At 34.6% G+C, this 14,640-nt stretch overlaps 2 pseudogenes; both read left to right on the top strand.

Moving 5' to 3' along the window:
• Positions 1-5: 5 nt before the first annotated feature.
• On the top strand, positions 6-1,255 carry LOC141703564 (berberine bridge enzyme-like 8; annotated as a pseudogene).
• Positions 1,256-1,955: 700 nt separating this feature from the next.
• Positions 1,956-3,387, top strand: LOC141703565 (glycosyltransferase BC10-like; annotated as a pseudogene).
• Positions 3,388-14,640: the final 11,253 nt, after the last annotated feature.

Below are 14,640 nucleotides of genomic sequence, written 5' to 3' on the forward strand. Positions count from 1 at the left end.
CCCCTGTTGATGCGTCACAAATCCAAACTGTCATCTTCTGCTCCAAAAAATATGGCATGGAGATTAGAATTCGAAGTGGAGGTCATGATTTTGAGGGTCTTTCATATGTATCACAAGTACCATTTGTGTTGCTTGATATGATAAATCTTCGATCAGTTGATGTCGATGCCACAAGGGCAACTGCATGGGTGGGGGCTGGTGCAACATTGGGGGAACTTTATTATGGAATATCGCAGAAAAGTAATACTCTTGGATTTGGTGCTGGTCCTTGGTACAGTGTAGGCATCACCGGTTTTATCAGTGGGGGAGGATATGGAATGATGCGAAGAAAATATGGGCTTGCAGCTGATAATGTAATTGATGCTCGTATGATCGATGTAAATGGAAAGTTTCTTGCAGAAAATCAATGGGCGAAGATCTCTTTTGGGCCATTCGAGGAGGTGGTGGTTCTAGCTTTGGTGTAATACTTTCGTGGAAAATAAACTTGGTTCCGGTTCCAAACCTTGTGACAGTTTTTAGAGTGACCAGAACTTTAGAACAAAACGCAACCAACATTTTTCATCGATTCCAAGTTGCTGCTCCTCAGTTTCCAAAAGATCTAGACATCTGGTGCTACATATCAAGTGTCCTGAGCAACTTCAGCCCTCGAGCAGATAAAAGAACAGTGTCCATCCTATTTGAATCACTGTTTCTTGGCCGAGCAAGTACATTACTTCAAGTTATGCAGCAAAACTTTCCGGAGTTGGGACTGGTAAAAGAAGATTGCTCTGAAGTCAGTTGGATCCAGTCCACACCTTTCTTTTCAAATTTATCAGTTACAACATCTCCTGAAATATTACGTAACAGAAATGCGTTACCAAAATCTCGTTTTAAGGGAACCTCAGACTTCGTTCAACAACCGATTCCAATAAATGGCCTTAACGGGCTATGGGACATTTTGTACAAAGTTGCACCTACGTCAGCAACCTTACAAATCACACCATGGGGAGGAAGAATGTACGAGATTTCAGAGTCAGCAATTCCATTCCCACATAGAGCTGGAAATTTATATATGATCAACATGGGGGTAACATTGGACACTGATGTCACTGCACGATTACAGTGGATTAGAAGTCTGTACCAGTATTTCACTCCTTACGTTTCCAAGTCTCCAAGAGGTGCATATGTGAATTATAACGATCTCGATTTTGGAGTGAACAATCAGCGAGGAAAAACAACCTATGCAGTAGCTAGTAGATGGGGAAAAAGTACTTGAAGAATAATTTCGATAGGCTAATTAAAGTGAAGTCTAAAGTTGATCCTGGCAACTTCTTCAAGCATGAGCAGAGTATTCCTCCTCTTTAATACGGAATGTAAGTGGATGACCTGAATATGCTTAAGCTCAATAAATAAACATAGGGTTGCCATGTATACTTATATATGTAACTTATACCGTTCAATAAAAGAATTGTTCTTTGATAGACTAAACTTAAACTGTGACCTGACAAAAAAAAACTTAAACTGTGTAACAAAAAATAACATAACACTTATTTCGCAAGGTCTGTTGCAAGTTTAAACAAAAAACGCTGTCAGAATTTTTGCCTAACGTAATCCAATCCCTGTGACGATACCAATATGTTTGGAAGTGTAAAAATTTTGCAGCTATCTCTGATTTGCCTGATAAAAAGAGTATATGACTTGGTCCTAAAGAAACAATGTACTAACGTAAGATTTGGAGGAGACTTTTTACTAGGTCATTTGTGATGCATGTAAGCATAGTTCCAATCTTTTGGTTGTGTACTAAACTACTTATGACTCGGTAAACACACTTCAGTACTTTCTCACTGCAAGCACACGTATACAGAATTACAACTCCACTTCTTCTACTTCGGATTAATGACAAACAAAACTGGAATATTAATTAGAATCTGATCTAATGTGTAAGATTATCATATTTGGAGTGGTGAAAGCACCAAATGAGGAGTAGAGGATCAAGAGATAACTTGATTCTTAACCCCATTCCAATTCCAAATCCGGTACAAGCAAAGGAACCGCAAAATTCATTTTTAAAGTTAGTCCTACTTCTGATCATCTTTTTGGTGGCCGGCATTGTTACTGGACTGTCATTAAGCAGTCGCGTTGATCAGCCAGTTCGTTTACAAGCAGACCGCTTTTATGGAACTCATCAGACATTAGCACCTGAGGCTTATAATATGTGCAGTGATTGTCCGACTGAGGAAATGTGCGAGGAGGAGGATTGTCTGAGTATCGAAAGTGTTTTTAAGCCGAAGAATGTGAGCCACCACATGTCGGATGATGAGCTACAGTGGAGAGCTTCTTTGGTGCCAATGCAGGCTGAGTATCCTTACACTAGAATGCCAAAGGTGGCTTTTATGTTCTTGACTAGAGGGCCGTTGCCTATGTTGCCATTGTGGGAAAAGTTTTTGAAGGACAAAGTACGAAATTGTATACTATGTGCATGCGCTTCCCGTGTTCGAGAATAGTGTGAGCAATACCTCTGTTTTCTATGGTCGCCGGATACCTAGTGAGGTATGATTAGTTTTTTTTTTTTTAGAATACAAAATTTGTTACTTCTTCAAATTTTTAAAATTTTAGGCTACCTAGTTGCATCCAAAGGTTGTGTCGAGAATGTAAGAAATGTATATAAATCGTGAATTTAAACTCAGTATAGTTTGTTATTAAGCTTCTCTCTAACTGTGTCTCCTCTCAGAAAGTCGAGTGGGGAACTGCATCTCTAACCGGAGCAGAAAGGCGTCTTCTGGCCAACGCTCTTCTAGACTTCTCCAACGAGCGATTTGTTCTTCTGTCTGAGAGTTGTATACCAGTTTACAACTTTCCAACTGTCTACAGGTACCTCATTGGATCCGAACAGAGTTTTGTGCAGTCATTCGATGATCCCTCCCGCTATGGGCGTGGGCGTTACAGCTCCAAAATGCAGCCTGATATTCAGCTTGAAGACTGGCGGAAAGGGTCTCAATGGTTTGAAATTAACCGTGATCTTGCTACAAAAGTTGTGTCGGATACAAAGTACTACGCACTGTTCAAGAAGTATTGTCTGCCTGCTTGTTATCCAGATGAACATTACCTGCCAACTTATGTTCACATGTTTTACGGAACTTGTAATTCGAATCGATCAGTGACATATGTTGATTGGACCATTAGGAGGACCACACCCTGCAACATTTACAGCAGAAGCTATACGGAAACTTTCATGCAATATATAAGGAATAGGGGTTGCTCTGTGAATATAATGGGGATTGGACTCCTCTTTGTCATCTTTTTGCTAGAAAATTTGCTCCTAGTGCATTGAACCCCTTACTTAACTCACCTCAACTGTGTTGGATTTCAAGAATTCTGATTCTTTTCAAATCGTATGAATATATATAAGTTCTTCAGGCAGACCTTTTCCACTTGATATGTTCACTGCGATTACTGTCACATCATATCTAATCTGGAAACTATACGGGCAGTTTAGTTCATGGTTAACGAGCCCGGTGAACAGGAAATCGAAACCTTAATCCCATGCCTTAGTATTTGGTTAGTATGTGTTAGTAATTTTGATTTATGCAATGGAACCTCATTCCCTCAAGAAGGGAAAATCATAACCTCACCGCCCCTTAAGATTGTATATCATTCTCATCTTCATTTACCCCAATTCCATTCCGATTCCGATTCCACACCACAATCCCGAGTCCTCACAACCAGCCGAACACCCTGTAATGCTTCCAGATAAAAGGACTGGCAGTAAGTTGGTGGAACTCACAATTAAGAAGTCTTAGATCAATAAAAATCTTAATGTTTTTCTTTTAAATATATTCATCTAAGAACTTGTGTTTTAAAACCTATTTCATAACCTTTCTTGGACCAGTGATCTACCCTTTATTTCAAATAGAGCAATCAGTATGAGGCAAGAGGAATAAATTGTCAATAATTTTTTCGGATAAACAAGCCTAGTTAAAAAGAGTGATCTAAAAAAAAGTTGTCTTCGCGTTTGAAACTAAAAACGCGCAAACGGAATAAGCATCATTGGGACTGAATTAGTATTAATTTGATATCTTAAAAATATAGATAGAACTAATCGCAAGTACTAAAATATAAATAAGTGCAAACTGGAATAAATTTATAAATAATCAAATCAAAAGAGTATTTAAAGTTCTGAAATCAGTTAAGTTCAAAATTTAAAATCACATAAACGTTTACAATTCACCATTAGAAATATGAATGTCAAATGAAGTTTTCATTGTAAAACAAATATCTAAATATGATAATAATTTTTCTATAGTTCCATCAAATCAACCTCTTCCGATCTTCCGCAAAGAACATTAAAATATTACTATCTGCTTACCTCATAACTTCAAATTGAGTAATTGAAGATATAGACTCTCCATCTGTATCTCCTTTATACCAACTTTGTTTTACAGTACTTAAATTAGTCCATGATAAAATTGTGCATATACCCCTCACTTCTTCTGAGGAAAGTAATTTTTAATGCATTCAGGTAATGTTTATCGCAGTTTTCTTTGCTTCACCTTCATTCCATACCTTTATGTACTGTGAAGAGGTAGAAGAAATGTCGTGCACGCCCTTTAGGCTTCTGAGCGAGTAAGGACCTTTTTCTACCCCTCCTGAAAGTAAATATGTCCACTTGGATCCTCTCACATATTTGTGGCAGGTTGATGTGTTGCACCTAAAATACATGTTTCATCGTGTAGATCTTCATACGTGCCTCCAATTCGTTTGTCAGATATTTGACCATTATTCTCCATGACCATAAGTGCCTCCCGATTGTTTGTCAAATATTTGACCATTATTTTCCCTCATTTACTGAGGATAATCAATAGAAAAAGCGGTCAAAATTATGCGGATGCAGTAATAGATCGTCATCTGCCTATAGGTTAGGAAATAAAGATGAACCATACACACTCATATTAAAATGAACCAAAATCACAAACATAGGTATCAGGTAGAGCTTGAACAAATTTAACCAAATGATACACATTATGTTTTGTCATCTGTTGCATAATTTGTCTACTTTTTATTTTCTAGAAAAACTAAAAATTTATTGGACATGGATTTAAGAGGTTGCATTGCGCAGCAAATCAAAAATATAGAAATTTAGTGCTGGTGCGAAAATTGATGACAGCATTAAAAATAAATCAGCACATTTATTGGGAGCCATTTGCTACAAATGTACCAGACATGAACAAGGATAACAGTATCTGAAAAGGATTTGTAATAAACTGTAAGAGAAAATCACGGTCAACTAAATGCCGTATATATAGACATATATTTTAAAAAAGGAAACATGTTTACACTACCTATAGATGAAATATATTTCATACAAGAAATTCAGTAAAGTATATAGTAAAGTATATTACAATATTAAGAACATCTTTTTATTTGTTACGTTAAAACGATGTAATAACTTTGGTTTGGTGCGGTTTTGCCACAATTCTGGTTTTTTTCTCATCCCTATCATCAATATAGTAAGTCACAATATTTATATTGTAGTTATGAGAATGTTTTCCTAGATAGCTGATCAAGACTACAGCGTACAATGAACAATTTCCAGGATGTGTTATAAAAGGTAGCTTTTACTTCGTAATATGACATAGGGTTACGCTTATTGTTATATTTTCTTTTGAGTTTCTAGTTTTTTTGTTGACATCAATTATGAATTTTAGTCTTTCTAATACATGCAAAAATTCTGGGAGACAACATAATGGTATGGATATATAATTTCTTGAAACCACAATGTAAAATTACTATCCTATACTAACCTTCAGTAACGTCTGTGGTAGAAATCTTTGTGTTTCTTTATCAATGGCGTCATGAATCGTGATTGCAGAATTTCTGCTAGCTCCCTTCCGGACCATAAGTACTGCGAGTAAAATGGAAGAACTTCTGTCACGCACTTGACGGTCGTCAATCTGGTAAGGACCGCTCACTGCCCCTGCTGGAGTTATGATGTTCCATTTGAGGTCCTGATGATCCACTGGAACGCTTGGGATGACCGTATCTTGACATCATTTGCTAACTGAGAGTAAACAAGTTAACGAATTGCGAAAATTATGAGTAAATTCTAAATGCTGATCACCTATCTGATTAATATGGTTCCAGACAAACTATCAGACCCCTGCATTCTTTTGTCCTCTGCCGCATGAAACATAATAACAATTTTCTAGACATGAACAATTCTACTGGATATGGTAGTTATGGTCCGCACTGAGGTGAAAATAACATAACATAAATAAAATTTACACGCAACACTAAAATACATAGTATAAATAAATTAGCGCATTGCGCCAGAGCTAGATCTATAGCTAAAATGTATTAGACATTGCGAATAAGAAATCGAAAGGACTTGTAGAGTAAATAAGAAAATCACGACATATACTTCGTCAGGAAAATATTTTTTAAAGTAGAATGTCCAATAAACTATACTATAACACAATAACGTACAAGTTTCTTTGAAAGAAATGTTGTGAGTAAGAGTTTTAAGGTTGTACTTGACATATAGTTTTCCTAGATAATTGATATTTTCTAATTTGCTGAATTGGCTCATCGAATAATGAGCTCTGTTATACAAGTATTATGTATGATCTCCTACATGTGTAATACATGTAAAAGAGATATTTGGAGACAAACAATAAATATTGAGACAAACACTATCATAGTTTGAAAGGGAAAAATTAAGTTACCAGAAAGTAATGGTGAGATCTGAAAAAGAGATTTGAAAATGACAGGGAGATATGATCATTGTACATATTTTATGTAAATTGCCAATTTTTTTAAATATACGTTACAATATATTAGTCTTTTATCAAATGTGCGCCAAAACTACGGGAGACTAGCCAATGGTGTAGCTTCTTCAATTGTTGATACTAAGACTGCCAAGAAATTTAAGAACTAAAAGAAACAAACGAATTTTAATGTCACTAATAATGAAATAGTGTCTTATACTGGCCACCTGTAATTTGTGCAGTAGAGCCCTCAAATTTTTCTTGTTCGACTATATGATCATCCAGTGGACGATTGCAACAGTTTCAGTCATCTCAGAAGATTTGCTCAGATCCAGTTCTACTTGATCTTCTGCACACATGACAGGTATTTGTCAAATGATGCTTGTCATAATGGAAGCACAACATGCATAGACGGAACATAAGACTTGTGATATTATGAACGAAATGACCACTCCACAGAAAAAGTCTCATCTGCAGTCTGTAATAATTAAAAATTCAGAGAATACATGTAATTATCATAGGGAACAATGACACATATAGGTAAAATTCATTTAAATAACTGAATAATACTGAGAACTTGTATTAGTATAGATTGTCAAAATATAAGACTTATATTCTTTTTTTTCTCTGCACATATAAAATCATGGTTTCATTTTCTGGATTGGACATATATATACTGGGGACTCGGATGTGAACGTCACACGCATTGCGTATAATAGCACGACATATTGCGCATAGTGCAAAATCAGTGAATATATCTTAATTAGCACATTCTACCATTACATGGAATATCATAGGTAGTCAACGACAAATGTAGGCAGCCTGCATTTACATAATTATTAATACTTGTCACTTCTATTGTTGTGGTCAGGAAAAACGTCTGACTTAAAAAAATTCATTTTCCATACGATATAACATAACATGGTTTCATTTAAACATATTTACATAGAGGTAAATGTGTGCATTGACTGAGAATAGCAGAACATAAATAAATTTTCACACAGCCCGAAAAATGTATTGCATTCCACCAGAGCTATTTGCTATCAATTTATTACACATTATAAAGTGAACACTAGAATTGGATACTAAATAACATATTTAAGGAAATTAAATCAGGAGGGATAAATAATCACACCATTCCTAATAAGCCTTATGATACATGCTGTTATCAACAATTTTACTTTATTTTAATAGAAAAACGTGCTTATATATTGTATAATATTACAATATCAAGTACAGGTTCCTATCTTGGTATATATACAGGACGATGGCATATTACATCTGGACTACAATAACACTGACATGTTTAGAGAAGCAACATTGTGACTGAGAGTTTTGAGGTTTTGGCTATCAATAAGTTTTCCCAGGTAAAATCTGGGTTGTAATATTGACTCATTGAGCTGTGAACTGTATAAACTGTGCAAGTACTGTATAATGTAGTGTCTCTTCTGTGTGTAAAAGAGATATTATGGAGAAAACGTGACGTTAGAGCGATAGAATAATACTATGTCAGCTGCGCTTAACGTTTGTTTGGTCATGTTTGTAGGAGGCAGTACTGGAGGGCGTAGTGATCTGTAGAGGGCTAGATTTAAGAAGGTATGACCTCAAATAGGATTTTTAGAGACTTTGAACTAAACTAGGTGATCTTGGTAAGTTTAACAAATTCCGTATCATGGGGTGCAAGACGTGGGTTGTACAGGGTTTGAAGTTCTCAATAGAGTGTGATGATCATCTATTTGCTTACTATGCCCCTTTCCTTCTATAGGTGCATGCTAGAAACTTTAAAATTTTACACATGTGCTATTACCGCTTTATGTTTAAATATATTCTGTCCTTGATTAGAATCACGAGACCAGTTATTCTTTTCTTTATACATTTTTTCTCATAGTGGATTGTTTATCCGGGAGTCCTTTTAGAAACTTTTCATTTTTGGGATTGGAGTAAGGTCTGTGTACATCCCACCATCTCCAGACTCAGGATATACTGGGTATGTTTGGTTGGTTCTAGTCTTCTAATTTATGCATGACTGGCGGGAGAATACACAATAGTATACCTTTGTCATCCATTGATACTAAGACTGAAAGAATTGTAAAAACTAGAAGAAACAACGAAATACTGATGACATTAATATTTAACTAATTTCATATACTAGCCTTCTGTAACTTCTTTTGCTGTAGAACCTCAGCTTTTTCATGTCTGATGCTTCATCATTCCCTGGACCGATTATAATACTTTGAGTCCTCTCTAGAGATGCGCTTGGATTGTTTATTACTTGATCTCCTACACATACGACATACATGACAAGTATTTGTCCAATGATGGTTGTCATAATAAGCAGAACACATGCATAGTTGGCACATAAACGTCGAACTATGAGTGGAAAAGGCCAATTGAAATAATATATCTCAACTGCACTATGTAATAATCAATGATTAAAGAACATATATAATATAATAATATCAAGTACAACTTTTTGGTAATTGGTTTGTAACTGTTGAATTTCACATTAAGTATTGAACTCTACAATACTCTTTAAGTATATGTATGTTATGCTCTATCTGTAATGTGTGTAAACAGAAAAAATTGAAGAAGATATGATTTTAAGCCGATGGATATACAGTAATACTATGTCCCCTAGGTTCAAATAGAGCTAGTTATATGGATTTGTTTAGACATGCACAAATCATAGCATTAAAGCAACTCCAACAAGGGGTGCCAACTTCCACGTGGCATGACATGGCACAACACCCTTGTTGGCTCTCTATTAAAGTTGATGGGGTGCCAAAAGTCGGCATCCCTTGAGCAAGGTGCCAACTTATTTATCATAATATGGATAACAATTTAAAAATACAATATATTAGTATAACTAAATAATATAAATATTTTAAAGGGGTGCCAATAATTGGGGCATTTTTTAGGAGAAGGGTCGAAAATTATGTGCATAGAAAAGGTAAAAATTATAATTTACGATGATTTGTCAAAGTCCAACCTTTGGAGATGATTTTAAGTAACTAAATATTAATGCTTAGATCTTAAAAAGAATCGGGTAGGTTGACATGGAGATATGATGATTGTGTTATTAATATTTGTTGAGAAATTCAGCAAATATTAATAGAAATTCAGTATAACTTTTCATGCATCTCAATTTAAAATGAGATGTTTGATATTAGGTTAAATGCACAACTCAGGGTCCTATGGACTATCACAGGGTCTGAACCTCTGACCTCCTGTTTGAAGTATTGCCTCGGCTTCTTCCTCCATTGGTGGCCTATTATCTTCCGCTAATTTACCTGAGAATAACAAGATCAGAATCAAATCCTTGGAAATTAGTAAAAATGACCCCTATATAAATAATTTAGAAAAGTATCATCTACTAACCAACCACAAAGTCGGGACTAGCTTGACAGGGGTCAGTTTAAATTTTTTGAAATTCACATTATTTAGGTATAAATAGAACTTGTCAAAGTTTAGGTTTTAGAATGGCTAAATGCAGCAGTAGCTTATTAAATTAAGGATGCTTAAATATATTCCAATAGGTGTGTCAAAATTAATAACCTTTCCATATTGGAACATGCAAAGTTAAGATCAGTATTTATACTGTTACTATTACTCAGTGTATATGTTGCACCTGATCTACTTTCGCCAGTAACTGGAGCCTTCAAACAGTTCCTAGAAAGACGTTCAAGTTCCCCTTCAGCAGCAGCGACCACATGGGGAACAGTATTCAGTAACTTTGCCTGCTCATCAGATTTCAGGAGAAGGTCTCTCTTTTTTCAATTCAATCATTGTACAGAGGTCAATGGGTGAAGGTGAACAATTGAGGTAATAATTGTAGTATAAATAGCATATGTAAGGAATTATTCTAATAATAAAGGATATTGTCCTCTCCACCCTTTTTCACAAGCTAGATCAAAACGATTTTTAAGCCTCTGCAGCTCTGTAGCAATCCACTTGAAGTAAAAACAAAACATGTACCAAATGATTGAGTTAAGCTAATATAGGGAAACTATTGAGCGCAACAATTTATTAAATAGAAGATTCAGAAAGAAGTAAGAGGAATTGAGAAAGGTTAAACATACTGATCAACTTTATGTAAGATATTATGCATAATAAAAATGGTCCACTAAGCACAATCAATATTAAATACATGCTTACATGTTTCGTTATATCCTCGTGCAAAATTATCGCCTTCTGTTCAAGCTCATCCTGTCAAATATAAATACATGCTCAATGTTGGACAACTAAAAGATGCTTATAAAGGACAATCACAGTCATGGTTATAAGGGATGCTACAAAGTCGATAGCCTATGATGTTTTTTTTTTGCTAGATAAAATAGTCGATGATGTCAAACTCAATAAGATGATAGAGAATAAATAACAAATCATAACATAACACTACTACTAAGGACAGTACTTACTACAGTAGGTTGTTTTAAAAGGCCACATTGTATGCGTATCTTCAAATCTTTGCACTCTTCCTGTAAATAAATAGAAGCAACAAAGTTCCAAATTCCTCACAGTGAAATATAAGCTTGAAAATTTTATAAAACAAATATAATTTTAAATATTGAAAAAAAAGGTAAGCATGAATCAAGAATTTTTTAGCAAGACATAATATCTTAGACAAAACTTACTAAAACCAATATATTACCTGGGTTATGTTGCAGTTTTCGAGCAAATTGATACTAATTTTATTCTCCATGCCTGAAACATGCAGTAATACCTCGGGATCATTTTCACCATTGTAAGTCCATATTGTGCCTGAAAATCCATGAAGGATAAACTGAACTGCTTTTGTTTATAGTAACTAATATCATGTTAAGGTCCAGCAATCATAAGAGACAAACTACATGTATACAAGTCAGTTGTTTTAAAATCTGCAATTTCATTAAATAATTCAACAATATTAGAGTTAAATTTATACTATAAGGACGGTATGCATGTGACCCGGCCTATAGTCTTTAAGAGCTAACTTTGTACCATTATAAAATAATATGGAACCCAATTCGAACTTCGAACGACATTGCATCTACCAACACAGCAACACTAACCTGTGACTTGCAAGAGCTTAAAAATGTTCTGGTCAAAACGTCATTCCTAGCTGCTCTGATTTTAACGAAACTTCCGATTAACTTGTCATCAAACAAGGTCCTGGGTCCCTTTAGAAGTTTCCTACTAACCCCCTCTTTAGGTAGACCAGAGTCATGTTCTCAGGTTCTATTGACGCGTACTGGAGTGGAGGAATCCTGCGAGCTTTCAAGTTTTCCTTAGGGAATTTGTCATATATATCTGACTTCACACCATCATTCTCATCTGAGTCGCAGCAAGACATATAGAATTCGCCTTTCTTCATTCTATCTTCCGCAGAGCGGAGATATTTCAGAGTCAAGGATTCTCTCTCCCTGATAATTTTCCAAGCTAAACCAAAGTGCTCCATAAATTCTTCTGCATGCAAACAGTAAGACAAGTAATAAAGAAAATTCATAGCCATTATAGTACAAAACATAGAATAACCACCTGCATCAATCATCTCACCTCCAACTTGATCTTAATCCGCCCCAACCCCACCTCACCCCAGCGATAAAAGAACATGACGCTAAGAACAATTAGGTGATCATATTTATTATCTACCATTATTCCATGGTAAAAAATTTTACTGTCCCATAAACCAAGCAAGAACCATGGACAAGTAGAAATACCTAACAGACAGTCGTGATATTCAATTTTAAGTTGAAGAAAATACTATAAATATGAGATAATAAGGTAACTTTGAAGCAAATGCGAGAAATGAAACTTCCAAGATGGTCAATTTCTTCTTCATTTTTACATATAGTTTATATATGTTTCCTGCTTTTGAAGATGACACAGCAAATATTTCTTCAATAACTTTCTGATTGAAATACTTCAAATTTAATAGTGTTCACAAACGATAAAATTTTAGAGGTAAAAGGAATTGAAAAATATTACTATAATTTCGTGTATCTACTTATTATCTGTAAAGTAAGCGTACCCTGTCATAATCACCATCCTTTTTTCTTCAACTAGTAGCCCATACTTCAAACAGACATGACATAAACCCTTGTTTCCTCTAATCTGAACAAATTCAACTTGCCCAATACAGTGCCTGCAAAGAGCCTTGGACAGCCCACGCAAATAAAATCCTGGCCTTTGTGGCATATGAAGCAAGAATGAGCATCTGAAGCAGTAGCATAAGTTTTATATGTTAGTAAATTATTTGATGACAGGATAATGAACATTCGAGCTCCAGAAAAAAATACATCGTTATGATATTCCACTGAATTAAATTACAAATTTGTTCTTAAAACAAAAACATTAAAAAGGCTAAACAACAATTTTATAAAATATATGTGAACACAAAGATCAACTCTCCTCGGTGACCCATATGGCATGTATTGAGCACATTCAAATGAGGCAAAGGAAGACTGCAAACAAAAAACTAAAATATTTTACTACATACCACAAGTCCAGGAATTTCCGGTGTCGACGACTGAATCATCCTTGCCTATACATTTAGGGTGGCACGCTTTTATGCAATCTCTGAAACATTTTGAACAACATTACTTAGAGAATGGCTCTACTCAGGAATGAAAGAGATAAAACGTGCACTAAAACTAAAATTATTACATGGTAAATATCTAGGGAAATTAATGACACAAAATACAGGAACTAATAACATAAAATGAACTTTCATATAGTCATCATGGTTCATGGAAATAGTCTATATATGTACTGAAAAATCAAGTTGGTTTCCGATGATTTAACTCTGACTAGCATTTTAAACAAGTTAAATGTCCTATTTCTGAAGAAAAATGTTTCTTTTATGTTAAGCTTTACCCAGAAAAAATTTATTAATTGTCAACATGTAAACCAATGTAATTACCTATATATTTTCAAAATAATTGTATGAATGTTGAGAATGTACTTGAAACAATTTGTTTAAAAAAAATCGATAAAATCTGTGTAGAATAATAATAAAAAGAAAAAGAAAGGGAAAAAGATTATGTAAATTAAAAACAAAAAACCAAAACCAATTTCTGAAAAATAGTAGATGACAGATTTGTTTACCATTTTAGGTATTCCACACACACACACATATATATATATATACATCAACACGCGACTCAGTTCGACTACTGAATAACGAATACTCAAATTTATTGATGTAAACTCGAATTGAGTAGTCTGCCAAAAAAAATAGAAATGTTAAAATGTTATACAATAATATAAGTTCTCCGCCTTATAAAATTATATTTAATGGTTAAATAATTGTTTATTGTACACGAATTTCATCATAGAAAATAACTCAATTCCCCTATTTTAACCAAAAAATTCCTAAATTCACTGAATCATACTTCGTCTTCAAATTTCGGTCTTCATCAGATTCCGGTCGAATTTATTATCCCCTATTCAACAATATATTTTTAGATCGATCATCACTAATCCACATATCCTTTTGCCAGTTTGCATCGCCATTCTCTTGACTCAACTTCCTTTTTCTCACTCTTCTTTCACTATAAAATTGTTATTTTCAAAATGCACCACTCTGTCTTCTTTACTATTGTCGCCATTCAAATTTCCGACCTATGTTTCGATTTTTCTCATATATAAATGTTTGGTGATTTCGTTCGAAGTTCGATGATTTTTCGTGATTGTCTGAATACAGTTGGTGATTCAATTCAGTGATTTTTTGGTCGATTGTAGTAATTATATTTACATATAATAATTTAAGTATAATGTTGGATGATTTTAGGTGGTGATCGAAGATAATGGACAGATGTGCTTGTTGTGTGGTGGTTATGATGGTTTTCTTCTAGTGATTTATATGTTTAACTGCAGTGATTATTTTTTGACGGTGGTAACTTTTTTGATTTTAGTG

Source organism: Apium graveolens, unplaced genomic scaffold (assembly GCF_009905375.1).
Source record: "Apium graveolens cultivar Ventura unplaced genomic scaffold, ASM990537v1 ctg676, whole genome shotgun sequence".
NCBI classification, from domain to species: domain Eukaryota; kingdom Viridiplantae; phylum Streptophyta; class Magnoliopsida; order Apiales; family Apiaceae; genus Apium; species Apium graveolens.